Below are 12008 nucleotides of genomic sequence, written 5' to 3' on the forward strand. Positions count from 1 at the left end.
CTTTTCCATTTGGTGTAACTCAAGCTAACTGTGGTGGTACTATAATCTGAATCTTCACGTATTTTTTTCTACTTTCCATTTGAGCCATTTAATACATTTATTGAAAGGGAATTAATTGATATATGATTTCAGGATATTTTGAGGATTTGGAATGAGATTTCCAAAAGTTGCAAAATGTCATTGCTGGAATTTTCATTGTAAATCTGTTCTGCTAATGCACTTAGTTTGCACGGTAGCTACTGAAAACATTTGTAAAACACCAATTCTGCATCTCTACTTTTCTTGTGATGGCTTTTCAAATTATTGTTTTTAAAAATCCTTTCATTAGGGAAAATTCAAAATACACAAAATTGGAGAGAAGAGTCTGATGACTCCCCATATACCCATCCCCCAGCCTCGTAGTCATCAGTGTTATTGTAATTACATGTTTTAATATTATGTGGTTATATCACTTAGTAAGTGAAACCATTTTTGAAGATAGACATATTTTACTTTTAGTAACAAAGAGCATTTTTCAAAATTTTTTTTTAAGATTTTATTTATTCATCAGAGAGAGAGAACACAAGCAGGGAGAGAGGAAGAGGGAGAAGCAGGCTCCCTGCTGAGCAGGGAGCCCAGTGCAGGCCCTGAGATCATGACCTGAGCCAAAGGCAGTCACTTAACCCTCTGAGCCAACCAGGCATCCCACAAATAGCACTTTTTTTTTTTAAGATTTTATTTATTTATTTGACAGAGAGATCACAAGTAGGCAGAGAGGCAGGCAGGAGAGAGGGGGAAGCAGATTCCCTGCTGAGCAGAGAGCCCGATGTGGGGGCTTGATCCCAGGACCCTGAGATCATGACCTGAGGTGAAGGCAGAGGCTTAACCCACTGAGCTACCTAGTCGCCCCACAAATAACACTTTTAAAAGAGAGAGAAAGAATAAGGAGGCTAAAGACTTACTGAATACCACTCTTGGCCTAGACCCAGTGCTGGGTTCTCCTGCACCTGTCTGGACAGGGAAGTGGTGGCGATGTCACAGACTCCTTTGGAGTTTAATTCACCTTAACCCATCATTGAGTCAGCAGTAGAATTTGTATATCAGAGTTAACTATTGATTGCAAAATTATGTAGATTGTGATCAGAAAAAGTTAAAAAAAAAAGTCTTGTCACTAATCATATTAATATCTACAAAGAGGTATATGCATATTATAATAAAATTTTGATACAGTATTACATGTGGAAAAAATTCAAATTGTACTAGAAGATGTGTAGTGAAGTATAAGTGTTCTTTCTCCATCTACCACCACTTGCCCCCTGAGTTCTCCAGTACCATAGTCCTCTTCTCTAGAGACCTCACCTACTACCAGTGTCAGATATATCCCTTATTATGTTTATGTTGCTCAGTTCTATTGTAGGAAAAATTGGCTGGAGTTAGTGGTTACATGCACAGCGATGTCTCTTTCGCATTCTCTGCCTTCTTGGCATTTCCCCTTGTAGAAGAGCTGGTCCAGATGCTTCCCCCATCAATCTGTTTTCCATGAGTTTGTTAACTGTAAATTCTTCTATTTAGTCATACTGTCCTCATCTGACAATGTTATTTCACTCCTTTTCAATTTACTGTCTCTTTTTCTTTCTTTCTTTTTTTTTTTTTTTGTTTTTTTTTCTTCTCCCTTGACCTTAAGACTACTAAATATATTCAGGTCACTTGCTTCTTGACTCAGTATCTGCTTCAGTGATCTCCTGTCTGATTGCTGGTTTGCTTCTGCCTAACCAGCACTTTATTAGTCCAGGGGCCCATTCAGATGCTTTGTGAATCTAAAATACAGCTTCCAGAATGCTTCACATTTACATTTTTCTCTGTAGCAGCAGGGTTCAGCTTATAAGGTCGTGTTCAGCTGCAGTGTTGAGGATGGACATGCACTGTAGATGCTTTTTTCTTTTTCAAGACCATCTGTAATTTAGCCCCGCATCATGACCCTTGATTGCACTGATTGTAGCCCCTGCCCCCCAGCCACCTCTTCCATAAAAGTAAAAGTTGTTTTGTCCTTTCAGACCTAATGCCACCTTTACATCTCTGGCCTACATTTCATAATGATGTCGTATGGACTTCATGTACACATTGAGTGAATGCAATGGTGGATAGATCTTAAATCTTTGTTAAAATGCTTTTTCTTTTGCTGAGGAATCTCTTTCGACATAGGCAAGTGTTTATGTGCTGGAAATGGAAGTTACCAACTGTTCTATAGTTTCATTCACTGTCTCTGAACGGCAGGTAAATGACCCTGCCTGCTTGCCTACCGTAGTTCCTCCTATCCGTGATTTCACCTTCGGAGCAGCTTCAGTCGCCCGTGGTCCACAGCGGTCTGGAAGCAGGTGCTGCTCCTTCTGATGTGTTAGCAGGTCAAGAGTAGCCTAACTGTTTCATCACAACTCCATCTTCTCACATAGGCCTGTTATCATCTCACACCATTGCAAGAGGAGGGGTGAGTTCAGTCCAGGAAGATGTATTAGAGACCGCATTCACATAACCTGTCACGGCACACTGTTATAATTGTTCTCTTTCAGTATCATTGAACTCTTCCTATGCTTCTTTTTTTTTTTTTTTTTAAATAATTAAACTTTATCAGATGCATGTAAAGGAAAAAACATCAGAGGTATGTAAAGGAAAAAACATAGTACATAGCGGGTGTGGAACTGTCCATGGTCCAACATCTCCTAGGGGTCTTAGAACGTATCCCCCACAGATAAGGGGGGGGACTGCTGTGGTAAGAAGCTGACGTGCCCCAAGCTTAGGTGTTTATTGGGCAAGCTCAAGAGGATGGGAACTCATGGCTGAAATAAGCTCTAATCAAGGAAGCACTAAAGACCGCCAGACACTCTATGGTTCAAGAGGTGACCAGCCTGTGACTCTCGGAGCTCTTAACCTGTTTTCAATTTATGGTGTGTAGAAAAAGATCAAAAGGGAGGGGCAGTGCCAATTGTGTGTGGTGGTTTTTTTTCCCCCCTAAACCAGTTCAGCAGTTATTTACCTTTCAAGCAATTACATAATTACCATTATGCTAAAAAGTAATTTTGGAAAGTTCTGCCCTGAGCTCGTATGACTCCACCGGGACAGTTTTAGTTGGGACTTATCTTTTTGATGGAAGCCTAATTGCAATTTTGGCTTTGTGCACACAAACAGAAGCAGCTAATTGTTTAGGCAAATAGCAGATTAATTTAAATATGCATCCCTAATAAAACAAAAATGGTATCCATTATGGTCCTTGTTCCCATGACGAGGAATATAAATATTCTGTGTGAGTACCATTAGGCAGAGGTCTTAAGGATTGTCGACATTATTCACAGTGGTAGCACTTTCCCGATATCGAGTAATCTTTACAAAAGCTACATAAATCAGTTTAAACTCATTTAGATCCCATTTCCACTATGTGCAGTTTCATTACCACACTCTGGCTGGCCTCCTCTGGGAGGTGGGAGGGGCACGTTGCAAACTGGCATGGGTGCCCATCCGCAGCTGCTGAGCAGGGTTTATGTCTCCTCCAAAGACTGGCCGTCGTTACTCATGTCATTGTTAACGACTGTTCCTAGTCTAGGGTAAGCTAGGAGTTCCTTCAGCCCTGCTGCTGCTTGTCGAGGTGGAGGGTGCTGAGCCCATCGAGCAGGTGGACTGCCAAGCCCCACTCCTGTCTCCTTGATTGGGCTGATGGCCCTCGCTCATTGTGCTCTTCCAGATTTCTGAGAGACCCTTTTTATTCTTTTGTCTGCATCTTTTTCATATTTTTCATGAATGAGGCCGTATTGTTGGGAGCTCAGCGCTACCTCGGAATTAAACATCTTATCCAGCTATTGAGGTCTTGTCAGGGAGAAAGAAAGAACACCTGCTCTTCTTTGAGTTCTCCCGGTGTGGGGCAAATGAGAGCTGTAAACTCTGGCTCTTAGGGATTCTGTCTTGTTCAGGAAATGATAGCAATGACCTGCTTTTTAAGTCACTACTGAAGAACTATTTAGACCCTCCCTTTACGTTTGCTAAGGCCTTTGTTTTACCTTGGCCTGGCTTGCAGGATCAATGTAGTAGGCACTTTTGGGGGTATCTTCTCGCTCCAGTGAACCTCCTTAGCCTCTGTAGAGTGGGCACATTCATAGTTTTTGAATTAGTCTCTGGCCTCGGTTGGCAGGAATGGGGACCGTGGGCTCTGGGGACAGCTAATTCACAGACTGGGATGAGCCATTTGGGCCTCACACTTAAATCTTGGTTGTGTGCTTGGAGTAGAAGACCTGGGGCACCTGGATGGCTCAGTCATTAAGCCTTTGGCTCAGGTCATAATCCCAGGGTCCTGGGATCGAGCCCCGCATCAGGCTTCTTGCTCAGCAGGAAACCAGCTTCTCCCTCTCCCATTCCCCCTGCTTATTTTCCTTCTCTCGATGTTTCTCTCCCTGTCAAATAAATAAAATCTTAAAAAAAAAAAAAAAACCCCACAGAGTGGGGAGGAGCAAAAGGTGGTTTGTGGGGAGAGAGGAAAGAATGAAACAGTTGCAGAGAGAAGTGGAGGCAAGATCTGTGGTGCACACAGGAGACATACACTGCGCAGGTTCTGAATACCTCCCTAGTCCCTGCTTCAGATTCCTTCCAGTCTTCAGCTCTCCTTCATGCTCTTCGGTTCCATGAAACAGCTCCATTCCTATTCGGTTAGTTTCCCTTAGGTATTTGAGTTTCAATGGATTTCTGTTTCTTAGAACCAAACATCTCTCACTAAAACCCAAGACAAACGTTTGGCAAACCTTTATTGACAGGCAGCCAGTTTCATCAGCCACATCATCAGTGGTGTTCTAAATTCACTGACTCTGGGAGTATGGGAGAAAAAGGACACAGTTCTGCCACTTCAGAAGTCCGCACACTATCAAGAGCCAAATCCCCATCATTGCTGTTTCTGTGATATAAAACTTGGCCTTTCAAATGAATTTATATCAGATTTTTAAAAATTATCACCTATTTGACAAGTGACTATATTTGGCTCTGACAGGCCTTGACTACTTATTCCTTAATGTCATGTAATGGTTGTGTACCCAGATCAACTGGAAATGTCTGGAAAAATGAGCTGTCCCTTTGGGAATGTTAAAATAATGTGACGATGTGACAAAAAAGTACGTCTTCCCATTGCACTTTGTATTATCTGCTGTGTGTTTGGTTTCTCTCAGATGTGGGTTTTATGAGACTAGGGGTCATATCTTTTCTGTTTGCCCCCAGACAAGATGCTTGGTAGAAGCCACGAGAATGTTTGCAAAATGCAGTGACTTTCTTGCTCTACTTTGTCTTGTTTGCTGTGATTTCCCTGGTGCTAGAATAGCGGCTGGCCCAAAGCAGGGGCGCAGCAAACAGTTGTTGAATGAGTCGTTGCATCAATTTCCTTTTGGCTAAATGTTGGTTAACAGGGATGATAATCAGCTACAGTATTATAGGACATTCTTGTAATTCCTGTATTCACTGTTCAAGTCCTTGTAGTTTTGAGGTTGTAAAAGTAGCCGTGGTGTAACTATATTAACTAATAGATCATTTATAAAATCAGCTTCCTCTCAGACATCTCTCCCTATTAGTTGCTGTATCTCTTCCCGCCCACCCTGCCCATGTGTTTTTTGGGCCAAGTGTCTAGCAACACAGTTGCAAAGTGGAATTGCAAATCTTGCAAAAGCCGCAGGAGTTAATGTTAGAAGTGATGTTGGAAGAGCACTAGAGGTGGTAATTACATGGGTAATTACATGGGTACATATAAGGGGCAGCTTTTTCTTACTGTTTAAGTCTCTTTTAAAGATAATTGCCTGCTTATGCAAAAGTAATAACAATGTACATGGGATTCATAACATACATAGATATAAAAAGTATGACAACAGTAACACAGAGGCTGGCGGGTGGGAAGTGCATTGTGGGGAATCTCTGATGCTTCACATGAAGTGGGCCAGTATCACTGGGAGCTAGACTGGTAAGTTAAAGATGAACGCTAAAACCCTATTTCAGCCACTGAAATAACACAACAGAGTTTTAGCTAATGAGCCAAGAAGGGAATTAAAATGGAATAAACATATACTCAGTTAATCCAAATACTCAGTCTAAAAGAAGGCAGAAAAAGAGAAGATGGGAGCAAAGAATAAGAGGGTTAAATAGCAAAATGGTAGGTCAAACCCATTCCTGCCCATAACCACATTAAAGGTAAATGGTCCAAACACTCCATTTAAAAGGACTAACCATATGCTGTCTACAAGAAATTCATTTCATACATGAAGACACATGGCAAAGAGGACAGAAAAATATATATTGTGCTAATAACACTGTTCAGAAGAAAGCTGGATTCCTATATCCATACCGGACAGAGTAAATCTCAGAACCAAGAATAGCCCATGGGTAAAAAGGGACATTGCAAACAGCAAAGGGTCAATTCATCCACAGGAATAACCTTAAATGTTTATGCATCTAAAAGTGATCTTGGAGGACTGTGCCGTTGACAAGGAAAGGTCTAGCCAAGTTTTACACTTCGTAGTTGAAGGAAGTAGAATTGACACACGATGACACAATAGGCATTCAGAAAAGAAGAATGTGGCCATCGAATTGAGGGAGCCCTAGAATCGTTTTCCAGAAAGACCCTTCTTAGAATAGCTCTGGAAACTCAACCTTGCAGCACAGGCTATTTTCTTGAATAGGATTCTCTTGGAATAATGACGCCAACAAAACCGAGTAGTTGATTAATAATGAAAAATGTGTCTATAGATAAACTCCATGTGTGCTTAGAATGAGCTGTGGTTGAGGAACTTCCACATTTGGCAGAAGCAGGCAATTCTATATCATTTACTCATGGAGCTTGTAGTTATTTATGCGCTGTAGATGCAGCCACACATCCTGCATTTTCCCAGCTAAATCCCAGCCCAGCCTCGTCACATACCAAGTGGCTTTGGACCAGTTGTTTAACCACTCGGAGCTTCTACTCTTTTGTAAAATGAGGATAATGGAAGGGAGCACTCAGTGAGAGGAGACAAATGAAAGTGTCTGAATACTCAAAAGCTTTATGCAAATTACAATTTTTATTTCTCATTCCTAATTATTGTGATGTCTCCGAACAAATGCAAACAAAGGTAATGTCGAAGGATTGGAACATGGCTATCTTCTATTTAATGGGTAGAGCCATTGGCATTTTCTGCAGTGTATCTGCTTCTTCTGAGTCAGAGTGGAAAGAATTTGCCAAAGTATTTGCCAGGGGAATGTGTTGTGGAGCCTTTTGTGATCTGCTTATCCCCTGAGTTTATCACAATTCTTAGAAAAGAACACTGTTTTCTGTCTGAAGCAACATTTAACTTGAAGAAAGCTCTGCTTTTGTTTGGAATCACCTACTTAGTCTACTGACAGTTCAAAAGTCTTGCAAAGCAGCCCACATGTGTTATTTTCTTCTGCCTGTATTTATCTAGTGCTCAGTGATGCCTTATAGTAAGTTCCTAAGTTCAAAGCATGTGCCATTTACAGACAAAGTGCAAGGCAAGAAACAAGAAAGATGGGAAAATGGATTGCAAAGAAAAGAAGAGTGAAAAACTTTTATCTGTTTTGGGTAATAGGAAGTTATAGAAACTAGGACTGGATTTTAAATGACCAACAGAGGAAATTTGTGTTATTAATAGATACAATGTACTTAGCAACATGGTAGGCTTTATAGAACACATAAAAGTAAAAGGTAAAACTGGTTGGCCTATCTCCAGCCTTTTTTTTTTTTTTTAAATATTCTATTTATTTACTTGAGAGAGAGACATTGAGAGAGAGCATGAGCTAGGAGGAGGTCAGAGGGAGAAGCAGACTCCTGGTGGAGCTGGGAGCCCTATGCGGGACTCGATCCCGGGACTCCAGGATCATGACCTGAGCTGAAGGCAGTCGCTTAACCAACTGAGCCACCCAGGTGCCCTATCTCCAGCCTTTTGTGTGGTTTTTCTCCTTTCATGTGCACGACAGTCCTGTGCGTAGGTAGTGTTACCTTCAGTTTCAGAGATGAAGAGACAGGCTCACAGCTTCAAGTAACTTGCCCATGCCTTTGGCTAGCAAGTGGTAGAGCTGGATTTGAACTCAAATAAGCACAGACTGTGTTATTTCCATACAATCATTTCTCAGTGAATTTTGAAAAATTAGTGGGAATTGGAACCTCCAGCATGAGGCTGACAGTAATTATTTTCTTGAGAGGAAATTATTTTCTTTGAGAGGAAAGAAGTGGGTAGGACTAAGGGGCACCTGGGTGGCTCAGTGGGTTAAGCCTCTGCCTTCGGCTCAGGTCATGATCTCAGGGTCCTGGGATCAAGCCCCACATTGGGCTCTCTGCTCAGCAGGGAGCCTGCTTCCCCCCCTCCCCCGCCACCTGCCTCTCTGCCTACTTGTGATCTCTCCCTCTCTCTCAAATAAATAAATTTTTTTAAAATTTATTTAAAAAAGAAAGTGGGTAGGAATGATAAGAATTTTTTTTTGGCAAGAAAAGAATAAATGGCACACCAAATGCAGAAAAGTTTATAATTTTTTTAAAATTTATTAATTTTAGAGCGTGAGAGGGATGAGGAGCAGAGAGAGAGGGAATCTTAAGCAAACTCCCTACTGAGCATGGATCCCCCAACACAGGGCTCAATCTCCCAACCCCGAGATCATGACCTGGGCCGAAATCAAGTCAGACACTTAACTGACTGAGCCACCCAGGTGCCCTCAAAGTTTATATTTTTTTTCTTAAAAAAAAAAAAAAAAAAAAAGATTTTTGTATATTTAAGGGAGAGAGAGAGCACAAGCCAGGGTAAAGGCAGAGGGAGAGGCGGACTCCCCACCGAGAAGGAAGCCCAGTGGCCTGACCCCAGGACCCCGGGATCATGACCTGAGCCAAAGACAGATGCTTAACCATCTGAGCCACCCAGGTGTCCCAAAAGTTTGTATTTCTGATAGAAAAGTGAAGTTCCTGCAAATGACTGGTGCTCAGGCTCAAGCGTATATCCCAGAGTTGCTGTTCCCCCAAATCTGCATTTCTAAAAAGCCAGCAGTGGATGCTGCCCCTGCTGCTGCTGCTTTTGGCCTGGGGACCACACTTGGATGTCACTACTCTAGACTATTTGAGGAAGGTGGAGACATGGCCAGTGTGTGTAAGAGGAGTTCATCTGGGTAGCAGCATTCAGGGAGCTGGAGAGATGCGTGTAGAGGTAGAAATCAAGGTTTTTAACAAGTGTGGGATAGTCAGGTTCCTGTTTTATAGTGATGTGAAAGAAAGCACCCCTGTTCCCAGTGGCTGGAAGAGGGTTGTGTGTGGAAGGATGAAATACAAGAATCTTGTAGAGTGTAGGTTAATGGCTGTTTTCAGATCCGGCAAGCAGTGCCCTGTCTATAACATGCTCGATAATTGTTTGCACGATGTCTCACACCTGTTAGAATGCCTGTCATCAAAGACCAGTGATGACAAATGCCGGTGAGAATGTGGGGAGAAAGGATCCCTAATGCATAGCTGGTGGGAATGGAAATTGGTGCAGCCACTGTGGAAAACAACATCAAAGTTCCTCAAAAAAATGTAGAACTACCAGATGAGCCAACAATTCCACTTCTGGGTATTTATCCAAAGGAAATGAAATCACCATCCCAAAGAGCTATCTATACCCCCATGTTCCCTGCAGCATTATGCACAATAGCAGAGACATGGGAACAACCTAAATGTCTTTTGACAGATGGATAAAGGAAATTTGGTATTCATATACAATGGAATACTATTCAGCCCTAAAAAGAAGGAAATCCTGCTATTTGCAACAATATGGGTGAGCCCTGAGGGCATTATGCTAAGTGAAATAAGTCAGAGGAAAAACAAATACTGTATCATCTCACTCCTGTGGAGTCTAAACAAACAAACAAAAAACCAAACTCAGCACAGATTTGTGATTCTTGGGGTGGAGGTAGGGGAAATGGGTGAAGGTGGCCAAAAGGTGTACAAACTCCTAATTATAAGATAAATAAGCTCTGGGGATCTAATATACAACATGGTGACTATCATGAATACTGTATTGTATATTTGAAAGTTGCTGAGAGAAGATCTTTTTATTTTTTAAAGATTTATTTATTTGACAGAAAGCACAAGCAGCCAGAGCAGCAGGCAGAGGGAGAAGCAGGCAGTTGCTTAACCGACTAAGCCACTCAGGCACCCCCTTAGAGTAGATCTTAATAGTTCTAATAAAGAAAGAGAAATTTGCTAACTATGCAAGGTGATGGGTGATAACTAAACTTTGATCATGTCACAATAAATGCATGTATCAAATCATTATGTTGCTAACTTAAACTGATACAATGTTGGATGTCAGCTGTATCAATAAAACTGGGGAGTAATTGTTTGTTGCATGAATGGACAGTTAGAATGGAGAGTTCTGTATGTTAGGGGCGCCTGGGTGGCTCAGTCAGTTCAGTGTCTGCCTTCAGCTCAGGTCATGATCCCAGGTTTCTGGGATTGAGCCCCGCCTTGGGCTCCCTGCTCCACGGGGAGCCTGCTTCTGCCTCTCCTTCTGCCTGCCGCTGCCTGCTACAAGCACTGCTTGTGCTCTCTCTTTCAAATAAATAAAAATAAATAAAATCTTTAAAAATTTTTTTCCCGTATATTAGAGATACTTAAGGGGAACCTGGGTTGCTCAGTTGGTTAGGTGTCCGACTCTTGATTTCAGCTTAGGTCATGATCTCAGGGTCCTGAAATGCAGCCCCCTGTGGGGCTCTGCACTCAGCAGGGAGTCTGATTGAGATCCTCGCACTCTCCCCGTGCTTGCGTGCTCACGCTCTCTCTCTCCTCTCTAAAATAAGTAAAATCTTCAAAAAAAATTCAGCAATTGATATATATCCTCCCATTCTTTTTTTAAGTCTTTCTCATAAAAACATTTTCTAAGATTTTTATTTTTGGTCAAAATAATTTTGGGAAAAATCTTCAGAATATACAAATGATATACAGTAAAATGCCCTCCTGCTCTTGTCTCTTCTCCTTGGTTTCTTTCCTTCAAGGCCAATCATTAATAGTTTCTTACTATTACACATACACAGGGATAGTCCTCATAAGTGTGTGTGTGTGTGTGTGTGTGTGTGTGTAAATTTTTAAAACACAAAAGTAGTACAGCATACTATACCACTATTCTGTCCTTTACTCTTTTTCGTTTAGTAATGCATTTTGTTGATCATTTCATATAGCTTATATATAAGGCTGACTCGGTCTTGTTTAACTGGTCATTTTATTTAAATTTCAAACTGTGGTGGGCATTTAGAGAGCTTCTAATCTGTTGGCATAATTAAAAACATTACAGTGACTGTCCATATACATTTGTAATTTGGTAATTATTATCAAATTGCCTCTATAGATTTGGGTGAATTAATTTACATCCCCAGCAACAGTTTAAGATAGAGCCTATGTCTGCATATCCGCAACAACAAAATGTTTATGAAATTGTCCATTTGTCAATTTGATGAAAATAATACTCTATGATCATTTTCATTTGTATTTTTCTAATTGTGAGTGAAATTTTGCATTTTTCTTATGTTTATATATCAGTTGGATTTCTTTTTTCTGTGACCAGGATGCTCATGCCCTTTGCTCACTTCCTAATTACTTTTTTTTCTTATTGAATCTCAGAAGCTCTTTATTAAAGAAATTGACCCTTTATTATATGTGATGCAGACTTGGGGCGCCTCGGTGGCTCAGTCATTAGGCGTCTGCCTTTGGCTCAGGTCATGATCCCAGGGTTCTGGGATCAAGCCCCACATTGAGCTCCCTGCTTGGTGGGAGGCCTGCTTCTCCCTCTCCCACATGGTCTGCTTGGATTCCCTCTCTCGCTCTGTCAAATACTAAATAAAATCTTTTTTAAAAAATGTGATGCAAACTTATTATTTACCTTTTAGTTTTCTTTATAGTGAACAATTGTTTTTTTGTTTTGTTTTGTTTTTTAAAGATTTTGTTCATCTCTTTGACAGAGATCACAAGCAGGCAGAGAGAGGAAGGGAAGCAGGCTCCCCGCTGAGTA

General features: G+C 41.3%; 1 protein-coding gene across 1 annotated transcript in view; it reads left to right on the top strand.

The window, feature by feature from the left end:
* The window catches only part of FBXW8 (F-box and WD repeat domain containing 8), a 127929-nt gene that overhangs the window by 74660 nt on the left and 41261 nt on the right, over positions 1-12008 (top strand). The window lies entirely within an intron of this gene.

Source organism: Lutra lutra, chromosome 12, assembly GCF_902655055.1.
Source record: "Lutra lutra chromosome 12, mLutLut1.2, whole genome shotgun sequence".
Lineage (NCBI taxonomy): Eukaryota > Metazoa > Chordata > Mammalia > Carnivora > Mustelidae > Lutra > Lutra lutra.